The 16,496-nt window shown below is 44.5% G+C and overlaps 1 protein-coding gene across 1 annotated transcript in view; it reads left to right on the plus strand.

Moving 5' to 3' along the window:
* The first annotated feature begins 486 nt into the window (after positions 1 to 486).
* The window catches only part of ANKRD31 (ankyrin repeat domain 31), a 300,863-nt gene continuing 284,853 nt past the window's right edge, over positions 487 to 16,496 (plus strand). The window contains exon 1 of the mRNA XM_077287427.1: positions 487 to 605. The gene's annotated coding sequence lies outside the window, so the exon portion shown is untranslated. The remainder of the gene's footprint in view (positions 606 to 16,496) is intronic.

Consider the following 16,496-nt stretch of genomic DNA (forward strand, 5'->3'; position numbering starts at 1 on the left):
ATGTGTCGCACAACGCAAAAAAAAAAACGCATGCGTCCCCCATGTTAAGTATAGGGGCGCATGACGCATGCGTCGCCGCTGCGTCGCCGACGCAAACCCGACGCACATTAGCTTAACGCTAATGTGAACGTAGCCTTAGAGAGCGGACCAGTGTAGGTGGTGAGAGCTCTATATATGACTGTGGAGTCTGGCAGCATTGTGACACTGGTGAGGCATTATATGGGCATTAGTAGGCTGCACTATGTGGACACTGCACTGAGACTGACGCCATTATGAGGCACAGTTCCTACATGTGATTACAGGTTTCCTTTTACTCTTCCCCTTTTATTTCACATCTTATCTGCACTGATGTATGTAGGAAGAGCGGCTGCACCAGTAGGAACACATCTGCTCCTCACGTATTAGCCCTCAGGGACTGCTGCATCCTATCTCACACGCAGGAGTCGCAGTCACTGAGGTACTACACGCAGCAGGATGAGCCGTTAGTGCACTGCAGGCCTGTTCCCGCCATTTTTCGTCACACAGCTTCGTACTACATGGACACCGGACACTGGTAACACACGAGGCGCCACAGACCGCGGAGTCCACATCCCGGATTTTGATTGGTGACTATCATGTGCTCTTAGCCAATCAGAGTGTTGCAGCCTGGAATCATCCCTGCGGCTTCTCTCTGAGGCGATTCTGTCAGTTACCGCCGGCAGCGGGTGGTCTGTACTGTGTAGGACGGCACATCCCGCCGAGCAGGGCCTATGTGCCAGGACGTAGTGAGTACAGTGCTGTTTGTGGGAACTCCTTGCTTCTAGCCTTTATGGAGCACAACATGGAGCACAGCGATCTATCTGCATTATCCCTCACAGACAGGAATGAGGCAGATATGGACCCAATGACATTGAGTCCCCACTGTTATTATAACAGTAGCAGCTAGTGGCCAAGTACACACTAGCCTCAGTAGCCTGACAGAGAATCCAGCCGATCTATGCTGCTCACACCCGGTACATGCTGCCCGCAGGCGATCCATGCTGCTTACAGTCGGTACATGCAGCTCGCAGGCGATCCATGCTGCTTACAGTCGGTACATGCCCGCTGGCGATCCATGCTGCTTACAGTCGGTACATGCTGCCCGCTGGCGATCCATGCTGCTTACAGTCGGTACATGCTGCCCGCAGGCGATCCATGCTACTTACAGTCGGTACATGCTGCCCGCAGGCGATCCATGTTGCTTACAGTCGGTACATGCTGCCCGCAGGCGATCCATGCTGCTTACAGTCGGTACATGCTGCCCGCAGGCCATCCATGCTACTTACAGGCGGTACATGAATAACAACTTATATGACTAAACACCATGGTAACTCATAATATGACAAAAATCTGTACCATAGGTGAAAAGGACCAACAAGACCTATCATCACGATAAGCACATAACGCGGAAAGAAAAAAGATGACAAATGGTCACACACAATAAATAGAAATACTATAAACTTTATTAATAGCATACCACAATATTAAAACCAGGTGAAAGGAGGGAAGGTAGTAACAGCACAAAAACCTCTGTTATAGAGTTAACAGGAAGGGTGCCACCAGGAATACCAGTCCTACAGGCTTATACATTATCAGAGTAGAAAAAATAAGCAAAAATAGGAAACAAATAGTAAAAAACTAAATAAACAAAAATAATAATTTGATCCTACTGCAGTCAGGAATACCAAGCCAAATAACAACAGTTCACATATAAGATAGGTAAATACAAGAACCGCTATAGTGCTAACCTAATTGAAGTCCCATAGCCTATCAAACAAACATAGTAGATATTATTGGAGCAAGGTACCCACCGCACAGAGGACTGTAGTACTGGAGGCACGCTTCCACCCCAACGCGCGTTTCGGCGATCACACCTTCATCAGCCTGATGAAGGTGTGATCGCCGAAACGCGCGTTGGGGTGGAAGCGTGCCTCCAGTACTACAGTCCTCTGTGCGGTGGGTACCTTGCTCCAATAATATCTACTATGTTTGTTTGATAGGCTATGGGACTTCAATTAGGTTAGCACTATAGCGGTTCTTGTATTTACCTATCTTATATGTGAACTGTTGTTATTTGGCTTGGTATTCCTGACTGCAGTAGGATCAAATTATTATTTTTGTTTATTTAGTTTTTTACTATTTGTTTCCTATTTTTGCTTATTTTTTCTACTCTGATAATGTATAAGCCTGTAGGACTGGTATTCCTGGTGGCACCCTTCCTGTTAACTCTATAACAGAGGTTTTTGTGCTGTTACTACCTTCCCTCCTTTCACCTGGTTTTAATATTGTGGTATGCTATTAATAAAGTTTATAGTATTTCTATTTATTGTGTGTGACCATTTGTCATCTTTTTTCTTTCCGCGTTACAGGCGGTACATGCTGCCCGCAGGCCATCCATGCTGCCCGCAGGCGATCCATGCTGCTCACACCCAGTACATGCTGCCCGCAGGCAATCCATGCTGCCCGCAGCCGGTACAAGCTACCCACAGGTGACCCATGCTGCCCACAGGCGATTCACACTGCCCGCAGGCGATCCATGTTGCCCGCAGCTGATCCATGCAGCCTGCAGGCGATCCATTCTGCCCACAGTTGGTACATGCTGCCCGCAGGCAATCCAGGCTGCTCACACCCGGTACATGCTGCCCGTTGGCATTCCATGCTACCCACAGCCGGTACGTGCTGCCGACAGGCGATCCATGCTGCCCACACCCGGTACATGCTGCCCACACCCGGTACATGCTGCCCACACCCGGTACATGCTGCCCACTCCCGGTACACGCCCACTTCCGGTACACGCTGCCCTCAGGCGATCCATGTTGCCTGCAGCCGATCCATGCAGCCTGCAGGTGATCCATTCTGCCCACAGTTCGTACATGCTGCCCTCAGGCGATCCATGCTGCCCACAGCCAGTATATGCTGCTCACAGATGATCCATTCTGCCCATAGGCGATCCATTCTACCCACAGTTCGTACATGCTGCCCTCAGGCGATCCATGCTGCTCACAGATGATCCATTCTGCCCATAGGCGATCCATGCTGTCCGCAGGTAATCCTTGTTGCCCAGGGCAGGCCTATGCTGCTTACAGAGACTCGAACATAATATACGAGTAACAACATTAGGCTACGTTCACATTTGCGTTGTGCGCCGCAGCGTCGGCACCGCAACGCACAACACAAACAAAAACGCAGCAAAACGCATGCACAACGCTGCGTTTTGCGCCGCATGCGTCCTTTTTTTCATTGATTTTGGACGCAGCAAAAATGCAACTTGCTGCGTCCTCTGCGCCCGGACGCGGGCGCCGCAGGGACGCATGCGGCGCAAACCGCAAGTGCGACGCATGTCCATGCGCCCCCATGTTAAATATAGGGGCGCATGACGCATGCGGCGACGCTGCGGCGCCCGATGCTGCGGCGCCGACCGCAAATGTGAACGTAGCCTTAGAGAAGAATATGCTCCAGCTCTAGGATGAGATAAAAACAATTCTTTCTTTATTTGGTAAATGCTGAAATAGAATGGCTCTAAGCATAATAAAACAGCAAGAGAAAACCTACAAAGGACTGTTCCCATACAAAACAAATAGACAAAATCTTTATTTCAACAAAAATTTATAAGAACAAAATTAAAAAGGGGAGCTATACTGCAGAATGAAGAAGCTAATCACTAAACGTGCGTTAGATGGGCCCAGGCTGGTAACTAACTCGTATTCCATTTGCTTTGTAAAACGCTTGTGAAGTACTTGGGTGCTCCTTATGTAGGGGGAAGGTGTCCTTATTGGAGATGTATTGTGAGTAGTGATTAGCGAATATACTCGTTACTCGAGATTTCTCGAGTACGCTCGGGGGTCCTCTATTTTTTAGTGCTCAGAGATTTAGTTTTTCTTTCCGCAGCTGAATGATTTACATCTGTTATCCAGCTTGATTACATGTGGGGATTCCCTAGCAACCAGGCAACCCCCACATGTAAAAGAAAAAAAGTGGTCAGCACTCACCAAACCCGATGCTGTAAAATGTCTTTATTTGGACATGGACATGGACAGGGAGAACCTGGTGTCTAAGGATGACAGCTGTTTCGCGCTACATGCGCTTCCACAGATCCCGATGACTTATGCTGGCCAACTGATGTAAATCATTCAGCTGTGGCAAGAAAAACTAAATCTCTGAGCACTAAAAAATACTCGGAGGTCACCCGAGCGTGCTCGAGAAATCTCAAGTAACGAGTATATTCGCTCATCACTAATTGTGAGTCCACTTACAAGTAGTTGCATCCTTTTGTATATTATATAGGCTCTTGCATTAGCACTTTTTATGGGAGCACTGCACTTTCACAAACATGGACCGAACTACAAGAAGGTTCCCCTAATATTCGGATTGAACCACATAAAAGTTTTTTTCTTATATAATTGAATATAAAATTATGTATGCACTTGCACTTTACATATAACATTTCTGAACCTTTTTGCACTTGCGATATATAGACTTATTTGAGCCGTATAACTTCACCTAAATGGAATTGTTTTAAAAAAAAAAAAGATTTTCTTTGTACTAATTCTTTTGAATTCTCTGATAACCACTAGGTGGTAGTATTATTCTACGTACTGATATTATACTATTGTGCTACCGTTTGATATATATTGGTGATAGTACAGGTGCTTCTTACAAAATTTGAATATCACCAAAAAGTTAATTTATTTCAGTTCTTCAATACAAAAAGTGAAACTCATATTAGATTGAGTCATTACAAATAGTGATGTATTTCAAGTGTTTATTTCTGTTAATGTTGATGATTTTGGCTTACAACCAATGAAAACCCAAAAGTCATTATCTCAGTTAGGCTATGTGCACACGTTTCGGATTCTCTGCGGATCCGCAGCGTTTTTTGCGGTGCAGAAACGCTGCAGATCCGCAATTGATTTACAGTACAATGTAAATCAATGAGAAAAAAAAAAGCTGTGCCCATGTTGCGGAAAATCCGCTGCGGTTTAAAAGAAGTAGCATGTCACTTATTTTTTGCGGACCTGCAGCGCTTTTGTACCCATTCCATTAAAGAAATCCGCAGGGGTAAAAAACACAGCAAATCCGCAAAAAAAACGCAGCAAAATCGCTGCGGATCCGCACAAAAAACGCTACAAATCCGCAGCTGCGTTTTCTGCCAGGAGAGGCAGAATCCGCACCAGAAATTCCTAAGGCTAATCCGCAACGTTTGCACATAGCCTAAATTAGAATACTTTATACTACCAGCTTGAAAAATTATTTTAACCCCTTCCCGACATTTGACGTACTATCCCGTCGAGGTGGGGTGGGCCCGTATGACCGCCGACGGGATAGTACGTCATAGCCGATCGGCCGCGCTCACGGGGGGAGCGCGGCCGGGTGTCGGCTGCATATCGCAGCTGACATCCGGCACTATGTGCCAGGAGCGGTCACGGACCGCCCCCGGCACATTAACCCCCGGCACACCGCGATCAAACATGATCGCGATGTGCCGGCGATGCAGGGAAGCATCGCGCAGGGAGGGGGCTCCCTGCGGGCTTCCCTGAGCCCCCCGCAGCAACGCGATGTGATCGCGTTGCTGCGAGGGTCTTACCTCCCTCCCTGCCTGCTCCAGACCCGGATCCAAGATGGCCGCGGATCCGGGTCCTGCAGGGAGGGAGGTGGCTTCACAGAAGCCTGCTCAGAGCAGGCACTGTGAAGCAGCCTGCACTTCTCGCAGATCGGTGATCTGTCAGAGTGTTATGCAAACTGGCAGATCACCGATCTGTATTGTCCCCCCCTGGGGCAAAGTAAAAAAGTAAAAAAAAAAATTTCCAAATGTGTAAAAAAAAATAAAAAAAAATATTCCAAAATAATGAAAAAAAAAAAAATATATTATTCCCATAAATACATTTCTTCATCTAAATTAAAAAAAAAAAACAATAAAAGTACACATATTTAGTATCGCCACGTCCGTAACGACCCAACCTATAAAACTGCCACACTAGTTAACCCCTTCAGTAAACACCGTAAGAAAAAAAAAAAAAAAAACGAGGCAAAAAACAACGCTTTATTACCATACCGCCGAACAAAAAGTGGAATAACACGCGATCAAAAAGACTGATATAAATATCCATGGTACCGCTGAAAACGTCATCTTGTCCCGCAAAAAACAAGCCGCCATACAGCATCATCAGCAAAAAAATAAAAAAGTTATAGTCCTGAGAATAAAGCGATACCAAAATAATTATTTTTTCTATAAAATAGTTTTTATCGTATAAAAGCGCCAAAACATAAAAAAATGATGTAAATGAGGTATCGCTGTAATCGTACTGACCCGACGAATAAAACTGCTTTATCAATTTTACCAAACCCGGAACGGTATAAACGCCTCTCCCAAAAGAAATTCATGAATAGCAGGTTTTTGGTCATTCTGCCTCACAAAAATCGGAATAAAAAGCGATCAAAAACGGTCACGTGTCCGAAAATTTTACCAATAAAAACGTCAACTCGTCCCGCAAAAAACAAGACCTCACATGACTCTGTGGAGCAAATGTGGAAAAATTATAGGTCTCAAAATGTGGAGACGCAAAAACTTTTTTGCTATAAAAAGCGTCGCTGGTTTCACACTTGTGTTTTTGTCTGCAGCGTTTTTTGCACAAAAAAACGCATGCGTTTCTTCCCTATATTTAACATTGAAAACGCATGCGGTTTTTTTGTACGCGTTTGGTCGCGTTTTCAAACGCATGCGGTTTTTTTCTGCATGCGTTCATTTTCAGAAATACAACCTGCAGTATTTTCTTGCGTTTTTAAGCACATGCGTTTGTTTGCGTTAAAAACACATGCATTTTTATAGAAAAAAACAGAAAACACACTGAAAAGCCACCCACCACCATCAAGGTGATAGAGATCCAAACCCTAACCCTAACTCTACCCCTAACCTCACCCCTAACCGTTTAATGAACATTTTCTGAAGTCATAGTGCCACGTATTTCAGTGCCACGTATTTCAGTGCCACGTATTTCAGTGCCATGTATTTCAGTGCCACGTATCACGTATTTCAGTGCCACGTGTTTCAGTGCCACGTATTTCAGTGCCACGTATCACGTATTTCAGTGCCACATTTTAGTACCACGTATTTCAGTTGCACGTATTTCAGTGCCACGTATTTCAGTGCCACGTATTTCAGTGCCACGTATTTCAGTGCCACGTGTTTCAGTGCCACGTATTTAAGTGCCACGTATCACGTATTTCAGTGCCCCGCATTTCAGTGCCACGTATTTCAGTGCCACGTATTTCAGTGCCACGTATTTCAGTGCCACGTATTTCAGTGCCACGTATTTCAGTGCCACGTATTTCAGTGCCACGTGTTTCAGTGCCACGTATTTAAGTGCCACGTATCACGTATTTCAGTGCCACGTATTTCAGTGCCACGTATTTCAGTGCCACGTATTTCAGTGCCACGTATTTCAGTGCCACGTATTTCAGTGCCACATATTTAAGTGCCACATATCACATATTTCAGTGCCACTTATTTCAGTGCCACGTATTTCAGTGCCACGTATTTCAGTGCCACGTATTTCAGTGCCACGTATTTCAGTGCCACGTATTTAAGTGCCACGTATTTCAGTGCCACGTTTTTCAGTGCCACGTATTTAAGTGCCACGTATTTAAGTGCCACGTATCACGTATTTCAGTGCCACGTATTTCAGTGCCACGTATTTCAGTGCCACGTATTTCAGTGCCACGTATTTCAGTGCCACATATTTAAGTGCCACATATCACATATTTCAGTGCCACTTATTTCAGTGCCACGTATTTCAGTGCCACGTATTTCAGTGCCACGTATTTCAGTGCCACGTATTTCAGTGCCACGTATTTCAGTGCCACGTATTTAAGTGCCACGTATTTCAGTGCCACGTATTTCAGTGCCACGTATTTAAGTGCCACGTATTTAAGTGCCACGTATCACGTATTTCAGTGCCACGTATTTCAGTGCCACGTATTTCAGTGCCACGTATTTCAGTGCCACGTATTTCAGTGCCACGTATTTCAGTGCCACGTGTTTCAGTGCCACGTATTTAAGTGCCACGTATCACGTATTTCAGTGCCACGTATTTCAGTGCCACGTATTTCAGTGCCACGTATTTCAGTGCCACGTATTTCAGTGCCACGTATTTCAGTGCCACGTATTTCAGTGCCACGTATTTAAGTGCCACGTATTTAAGTGCCACGTATTTCAGTGCCACGTATTTAAGTGCCACGTATTTAAGTGCCACGTATCACGTATTTCAGTGCCACGTATTTCAGTGCCACGTATTTCAGTGCCACGTATTTCAGTGCCACGTATTTCAGTGCCACGTGTTTCAGTGCCACGTATTTAAGTGCCACGTATCACGTATTTCAGTGCCACGTATTTCAGTGCCACGTATTTCAGTGCCACGTATTTCAGTGCCACGTATTTCAGTGCCACGTATTTCAGTCACGTTTAGGGTTAGGGTTAGGGGTAGGGTTAGGGTTAGGGCTAGGGTTGGAGGTAAAGTTAGGGTTGGGGCTAAAGTTAGGGTTAGGGTTTGGATTACATTTACGTTTGGATTAGGGTTGGGATTAGAATTATGGGTGTGTCAGGGCTAGGGGTGTGGTTAGGGTTACCGTTGGGATTAGGGTTAGGGGTGTGTTTGGGTTAGGGTTTCAGGTAGAATTGGGGGGTTTCCAATGTCCAGGCACATCAGGGGCTCTCCAAGCGCGACATGGCGTCCAATCTCAATTCCAGCCAATTCTGCGTTGAAAAAGTAAAACAGTGCTCCTTCCCTTCCGAGCTCTCCCGTGCGCCCAAAAAGGGGTTTACCCCAACATATGTGTTATCAGCGTACTCGGGACAAATTGAACAACAACTTCTGGGGTCCAAGTTCTCTTGTTATCCTTAGGAAAATAAAAATTTGGGGGGCTAAAAATCATTTTTGTGGGAAAAAAAAGATGTTTTATTTTCACGGCTCTGCATTATAAACTGTAGTGAAACACTTGGGGGTTCAAAGTTCTCACAACACATCTAGATAAGTTCCTTGGGAGGTCTAGTTTCCAATATGGGGTCACTTGTGGGGGGTTTGTACTGTTTGGGTACATCAGGGGCTCTGCAAATGCAACGTGACGCCTGCAGACCAATCCATCTAAGTCTGCATTCCAAATGGCGCTCCTTCCCTTCTGAGCTCTGCCATGCGCCCAAACAGTGGTTCCCCCCCCCCACATACGGGGTATCAGCGTACTCAGGACAAATTGGACAACAACTTTTGGGGTCTAATTTATCCTGTTACCCTTGTGAAAATACAAAACTGGGGGCTAAAAAATCATTTTTGTGAAATAAAAAAAAGAATTTTTATTTTCACGGCTTTGCGCTATAAACTTTAGTGAAACACTTGAGGGTTCAAACTTCTCAAAACACATCTAGATAAGTTCCTTGGGAGGTCTAGTTTCCAATATGGGGTCACTTGTGGGGGGTTTGTACTGTTTGGGTACATCAGGGGCTCTGCAAATGCAACGTGACGGCTGCTGACCAATCCATTTAAGTCTGCATTCCAAATGGCGCTCCTTCCCTTCCGAGCTCTGTCATGCGCCCAAACAGTGGTTCCCCCCCACATATGGGGTATCAGCGTACTCAGGACAAATTGGAAAACAAATTTTGGGGTCCAATTTATTCTGTTACCCTTGTAAAAATACAAAGCTGGGGGCTAAAAAATCATTTTTGAGAAAAAAAAAAAAATTATTTTCACGGCTCTGCGTTATAATCTGTAGTGAAACACTTGGGGGTTCAAAGCTCTCAAAACACATCTAGATAAGTTCCTTAGGGGGTCTACTTTCCAAAATGGTGTCACTTGTAGGGAGTTTCAATGTTTAGGCACATCAGGGGCTCTCCAAACGCAACATGGCGTCCCATCTCAATTCCAGTCAATTTTGCATTGAAAAGTCAAATGGCGCTCCTTCCCTTCCAAGCTCTGCCATGCGCCCAAACAATGGTTTACACCCACATATGGGGTATCAGCGTACTCAGGACAAATTGCACAACATTTTTTGGGGTCCAATTTCTTCTCTTACCATTGGGAAAATAAAAAATTGGGGGCAAAAAGATCATTTTTGTGAAAAAATATGATTTTTTATTTTTACGGCTCTGCATTATAAACTTCTGTGAAGCACTTGGTGGGTCAAAGTGCTCACCACACATCTAGATAAGTTCCTTAGGGGGTCTACTTTCCAAAATGGTGTCACTTGTAGGGAGTTTCAATGTTTAGGCACATCAGGGGCTCTCCAAACGCAACATGGCGTCCCATCTCAATTCCAGTCAATTTTGCATTGAAAAGTCAAATGGCGCTCCTTCCCTTCCAAGCTCTGCCATGCGCCCAAACAATGGTTTACACCCACATATGGGGTATCAGCGTACTCAGGACAAATTGCACAACATTTTTTGGGGTCCAATTTCTTCTCTTACCCTTGGGAAAATAAAAAATTGGGGGCGAAAAGATCATTTTTGTGAAAAAATATGATTTTTTATTTTTACGGCTCTGCATTATAAACTTCTGTGAAGCACTTGGTGGGTCAAAGTGCTCACCACACATCTAGATAAGTTCCTTAGGGGGTCTACTTTCCAAAATGGTGTCACTTGTAGGGAGTTTCAATGTTTAGGCACATCAGGGGCTCTCCAAACGCAACATGGCGTCCCATCTCAATTCCAGTCAATTTTGCATTGAAAAGTCAAATGGCGCTCCTTCCCTTCCAAGCTCTGCCATGCGCCCAAACAATGGTTTACACCCACATATGGGGTATCAGCGTACTCAGGACAAATTGCACAACATTTTTTGGGGTCCAATTTCTTCTCTTACCCTTGGGAAAATAAAAAATTGGGGGCGAAAAGATCATTTTTGTGAAAAAATATGATTTTTTATTTTTACGGCTCTGCATTATAAACTTCTGTGAAGCACTTGGTGGGTCAAAGTGCTCACCACACATCTAGATAAGTTCCTTAGGGGGTCTACTTTCCAAAATGGTGTCACTTGTAGGGAGTTTCAATGTTTAGGCACATCAGGGGCTCTCCAAACGCAACATGGCGTCCCATCTCAATTCCAGTCAATTTTGCATTGAAAAGTCAAATGGCGCTCCTTCCCTTCCAAGCTCTGCCATGCGCCTAAACAATGGTTTACACCCACATATGGGGTATCATCGTACTCAGGACAAATTGTACAACAACTTTGGGGGTCCATTTTCTCCTGTTACCCTTGGTAAAATAAAACAAATTGGAGCTGAAATAAATTTTGTGTGAAAAAAAGTTAAATGTTCATTTTTATTTAAACATTCCAAAAATTCCTGTGAAACACCTGAAGGGTTAATAAACTTCTTGAATGTGGTTTTGAGCACCTTGAGGGGTGCAGTTTTTAGAATGGTGTCACACTTGAGTATTTTCTATCATATAGACCCCTCAAAATGACTTCAAATGAGATGTGGTCCCTAAAAAAAAATGGTGTTGTAAAAATGAGAAATTGCTGGTCAACTTTTAACCCTTATAACTCCGTCACAAAAAAAAATTTTGGTTCCAAAATTGTACTGATGTAAAGTAGACATGTGGGAAATGTTACTTATTAAGTATTTTGCGTGACATATGTCTGTGATTTAAGGGCACAAAAATTCAAAGTTGGAAAATTGCAAAATTTTCAAAATTTTCGCCAAATTTCCATTTTTTTCACAAATAAACGCAAGTTATATCGAATAAATTTTACCTTTAACATGAAGTACAATATGTCACGAGAAAACAATGTCAGAATCGCCAAGATCCGTCAAAGCGTTCCACAGTTATAGCCTCATAAAGGGACAGTGGTCAGAATTGTAAAAATTGGCCCGGTCATTAACGTGCAAACCACCCTTGGGGGTGAAGGGGTTAAAATCCGAAATGTTGGCCTACTTAAATGTACAGCAAACAAAGAGAAACAGACTAGGTCTATACAATGAAGGATCACCACACTAGACTATGGCTATAATAATAAAGACACAATTTTATTCAGATAACAATGTATACAGCAAACCACATACAGTTTTAAAAACAGTTAAAAAGGCAATACCTTGCCATGCAACACAAACCCACAATATGGTTAGTAGCCCACTTTTAATCAATAGAACAATATAGTGATCATTTTAATTTAGCATTAACTGCATAGACAACATATCCTTATGCCAAAAAATAGCCAAATATAGTGCAAATAAAGTGCCTAATATAGACACCCCACCTCACACATCAATATAGCCTAGCTACCAATACAGGCAGATAATAACCTGGCTCGGACAAAGGATAACAGTATATATAATACAGAGGCCACACAGGGCTACTCAGGTCAATGGTAAATTGAGCAGTTTAAACATGACTATACAAAATGATATAGAGCCCCGCGGTCAGCAAATAGCATGACCAAACAATGGTACAATGATGTATAATTACCAAATAGCCCAGCAACCCCTACTACGCAGTAACATCCTGCAGCTGGACTGGCTCTAAGTGTGGGCTACACAGCTACCCAACGCGTGTCGCCACCTGCTGGTGGCTTCGTCAGGGGTAATGTGTATGTACACAGTTTGCTGTTTAAATATAAAGAGCATAAGCGTTTTTACCTGAATCAGCTGTGTCGCTGAAACATTCCGCCGCATGGAGCTTCAGGCGGCAGCCATTATGCAGGAGCGCATGCTCCGGCGTGTCATGGGCGTCGGCATAGTCAGGCAGAGTTGCCAAGGATACAGGACGCTACAAATCAGAGCGCCTGCTCTGAAGTGCTTGTAGGCGTCAATACAATTAGGCAGGGTTGCCAAGGATACACAGCGCTGCAAACAAAAGCGCACGCCACGGTACATTGTGGGCGTCAGCATTCTCGAGCAAAGTTGTCAAGGATACATGACGCTACTTATCCGGCGCACGCGTACAAACAAGGTAGACAATCCTGTCTCCCTGCTACTATGATTTAAGGAACTTCCCCGAAACCCCAAGTATGTAAGCGAAATATATATAGAGATATCGATACCTTGGCAACTAAAAGAGGTAAACATCAGAAGCACGTATAAGGTGCCCCAATACAACATTGGTAGTAGAGCATGATACTTCAAATTGTTACAGAACACTGCAAATCACAGCGCCTGCTCCGACATGTTTGTGGGCGTCAATATAATAAAGCAGGGTTGCCCAGGATACATAACGCTACACACAAGAGCGCACGCTGAGGCATGTAATGGACACCGTCCTTCTCGGACAGAGTTACCAAGGATATATGATGCTACTTATACGGCGCATGCGTACAGACAGGGTAGGCAATCCTGTCTCCCTTCTGTTGTAATTTGAGGGGCTTGGCCCCAAATTTCTAAGTATGCAAGCGATATGTACAGAGTTGTTCTGGCAACTGAATAGGGTATAAACCATGGGCACGTATACAGTGCCCCAGAAAGTCATCAGTAGCAAAGCATGGTTTTTTGAGTTATTGGCCCCTCACCTAGAAAGGCACACAACAAGACGGTGCCCAACTAGGCGAATGAGCCTAGACAGCATGAACGGTACAGTGAATTATTAAACCCACGTTACCCAGAGTGTCGCTACAATACAAGCGAAAGGGCCAATATTGGCCTCTAGAAGATACAAACTATACCTAGGTACAGAAACCCCTATATGGGACGATAATAGTATGACCCTGCTACCATTAAAAGGATATGTTGTCCATGTAGGTGAAAACATTATTTTATATACCCTGAATTAGAATATTACATAAAGTACATTATTATATCAAATATAACCAAAGGTCCAAATGTTACATAAACTGGGTAAAGATATGTTCCGAAAGAGATAGTGCTGCCGGACAAAAATCACAATGGCCAGTAGATAACAACTAGAGGATGGAGTAGTCTATTTATAAAAGCCAGTAAAAAGAAGATCCTCGTTCAGGCCAGACGGGGTAAGACAGTTCAGATTATAAATCCATCTGGACTCTCTTCTCAGAAGCTCCGAAGATATGTCCCCACCCCTAATATTGGACTGGACTTCCTCAAGTCCCAATATCCTGGTGCCCCTCCACTTGGAGTTGTGTTCGGCCAGGTAATGTGAGGCCACCGAGGAAATATTCTTTCCCTTCGTCTTGTCTTTGTTAGCAGTTGTAATATTTGAAAAGTGTTGCTGGATGCGTTTTCTTAATTCCTGGGTTGTTTGGCCCACGTAGATTTTCAGACAAGGGCAAATTAAGGCATATATCAAATTGCGTGATTTGCAATTGAAATAAGACTTGGTAGGAATCTGTAAAGATAAAGAGGACAGAATAGATGCATCACCAAGAACAAATGGACAAATATTACAGGTCCCACATGGGAATGTGCCAATGAGTCTAGATCCCCTGTTGAGTTTTCTAGTAGGGCGCTGGAAGTGACTATGACTCAAGCGGTCTCTGAGATTCCTAGCCCTTCTAGCTATCAAACTCGGCTGGGTGGCAATGTGGGGATTAAGCCTGGATTCGCTTAATAAAATGCCCCAATATTTAGATAAGATCTGTCTCACATCTTGCCACTGGTTGTTGTAAGTAGTGATGATGCCGAGAGGCTTTTCAGTGGCTTTGAACCTAGACTGTAACAGGCCCATCCTACTGCTATCTCTAGCTGCCCCGAAGGCACGTGATATTACCTTGTGTGGGTATCCTCTCTCACGAAATCGCGAGGTAAGATCCCGAGAATGCTCCAGAAAGTCCCCCTGTCGGGAGCAGTTCCTTCTCACTCTATAAAATTGGCCTTTGGGGATTCCTCTCTTTAGATGGTAAGGATGGAAGCTGGTGAAATGTAGCAGGCTGTTAGACGCCGTGGGTTTCCTGTAGAGCGTAGTTGTAATCCGGTTGCCGCTTATACACAGTTCCAGATCCAAAAATTCAATCTTTGATTGTGAGAATTGCGAGGTCAATCTGATGTTCCATGGATTGTCATTTAGTGCCTTGACAAACCCTTGACATTCCTCCAGGGTGCCTGTCCAGAGAAATACAACATCATCAATATAGCGTTGCCATTTGATTACATGTTTCAAGTAGCCCTCTAGACAGTACACCCTGGTGACCTCCCACCACCCCAAAAACAGGTTGGCATACGCAGGGGCACACCTAGCCCCCATAGCCGTGCCCCTCACCTGCCTGTAAAAGACACGATCGAAGATAAAGAAGTTCTTATCCAGTATGAACAGTAGTAGGTCCAACAAAAAAGAATCGTGTCCTCTGTCTCCGGTGGTGTTCTGGTCCAAGAAATAGGCTACAGCCTGAGTACCCAATTCGTGACTTATGCATGTGTAGAGTGACTCTACATCCAGAGTCACAAGCCAAGTGTCCGGGGGAACTTCAAAATCTTGGAGCTGTGAGATAAGAAAGGTAGAATCTCTCACATAGGATTTTAGGGTTAACACGAGCGGCTGAAGGAAAAAATCCACATATATACATGGCCGCTCCAATAGCCCCCCTATCCCTGACACAATTGGCCTACCTGGCGGGATATCCAGTGACTTATGCACTTTTGGGAGCATATAAAAAGTAGGGGTCTTTGGATGTAGATTAAACAGAAATTCCCTCTCACGTTTGGTGATGATATTATGTGCGAATGCAGTGTCCAGCAGAAGTTTCAGTTTTCTCTGGAAAACGTCTGTGGGGTCAGAAGGGAGAACCTGGTAACAGTCAGTATTATGTAGTTGACGATTCGCCTCCTGTGTATAGAGGTCCACAGGCCAAATAACCAGGTTACCCCCTTTATCCGCCTCTCGAATTACAAAATCCCTGTTAGACCCAAGCCTAGTTATAATGGACTGTTCCTCCTTCCCCAAGTTTTTACCTCTATTAGGGTCTAATTTAAGTTGATGAACCTCCCTGCAGACAGCGTCAAAAAAACATTGTACCGCAGGGCAGAGTGAAAAAGGAGGAGTAGCCTGTGACGGAAGTCTCCCAGTGAATTTACGTCTTGGACGACCATCCTCACCTTCATCGAGCAGATCCAACAGATCTCTCAGTGTCGCCCTGTCCGAGGGGGGGAGGTCATCAATGGCAGAAGGTCGATGATACAGAATTTTAAAAGTGAGTTGCCTGCAAAATAAATAAACGTCTTTAATCAGTGTAAATTTATCCAGCCCACTGGTCGGGCAAAAGGATAATCCTTTCTCTAACACTGAAACCTCACGGTCAGAGAGGGCATACTTAGACAGGTTTATTATTTGCAACTTACCCACATGAGGAGCACGGGACGGTATCGTCTCCGATATTACCGTCTCCTGTTCTGCCGTGTCTCCCGTTTGTAACGTGGAGACCACGCTTTGTAATTCCGCGTACGCTTCTTTGGGACGTTGTCTCCTCCTCCGACCCCTCCTATGGCGCCTTCGGTGTCGCTCGGTTCCGTTGATAAAAAATCGTCACTAGAGAGTGCTTCATAGGTCGTAGCGTTATTAGCACCCCCTCCGCCCACAGAGGGACTGGGTCTTTTATTTC

This window comes from Ranitomeya variabilis, chromosome 1 (assembly GCF_051348905.1).
Source record: "Ranitomeya variabilis isolate aRanVar5 chromosome 1, aRanVar5.hap1, whole genome shotgun sequence".
NCBI lineage: Eukaryota > Metazoa > Chordata > Amphibia > Anura > Dendrobatidae > Ranitomeya > Ranitomeya variabilis.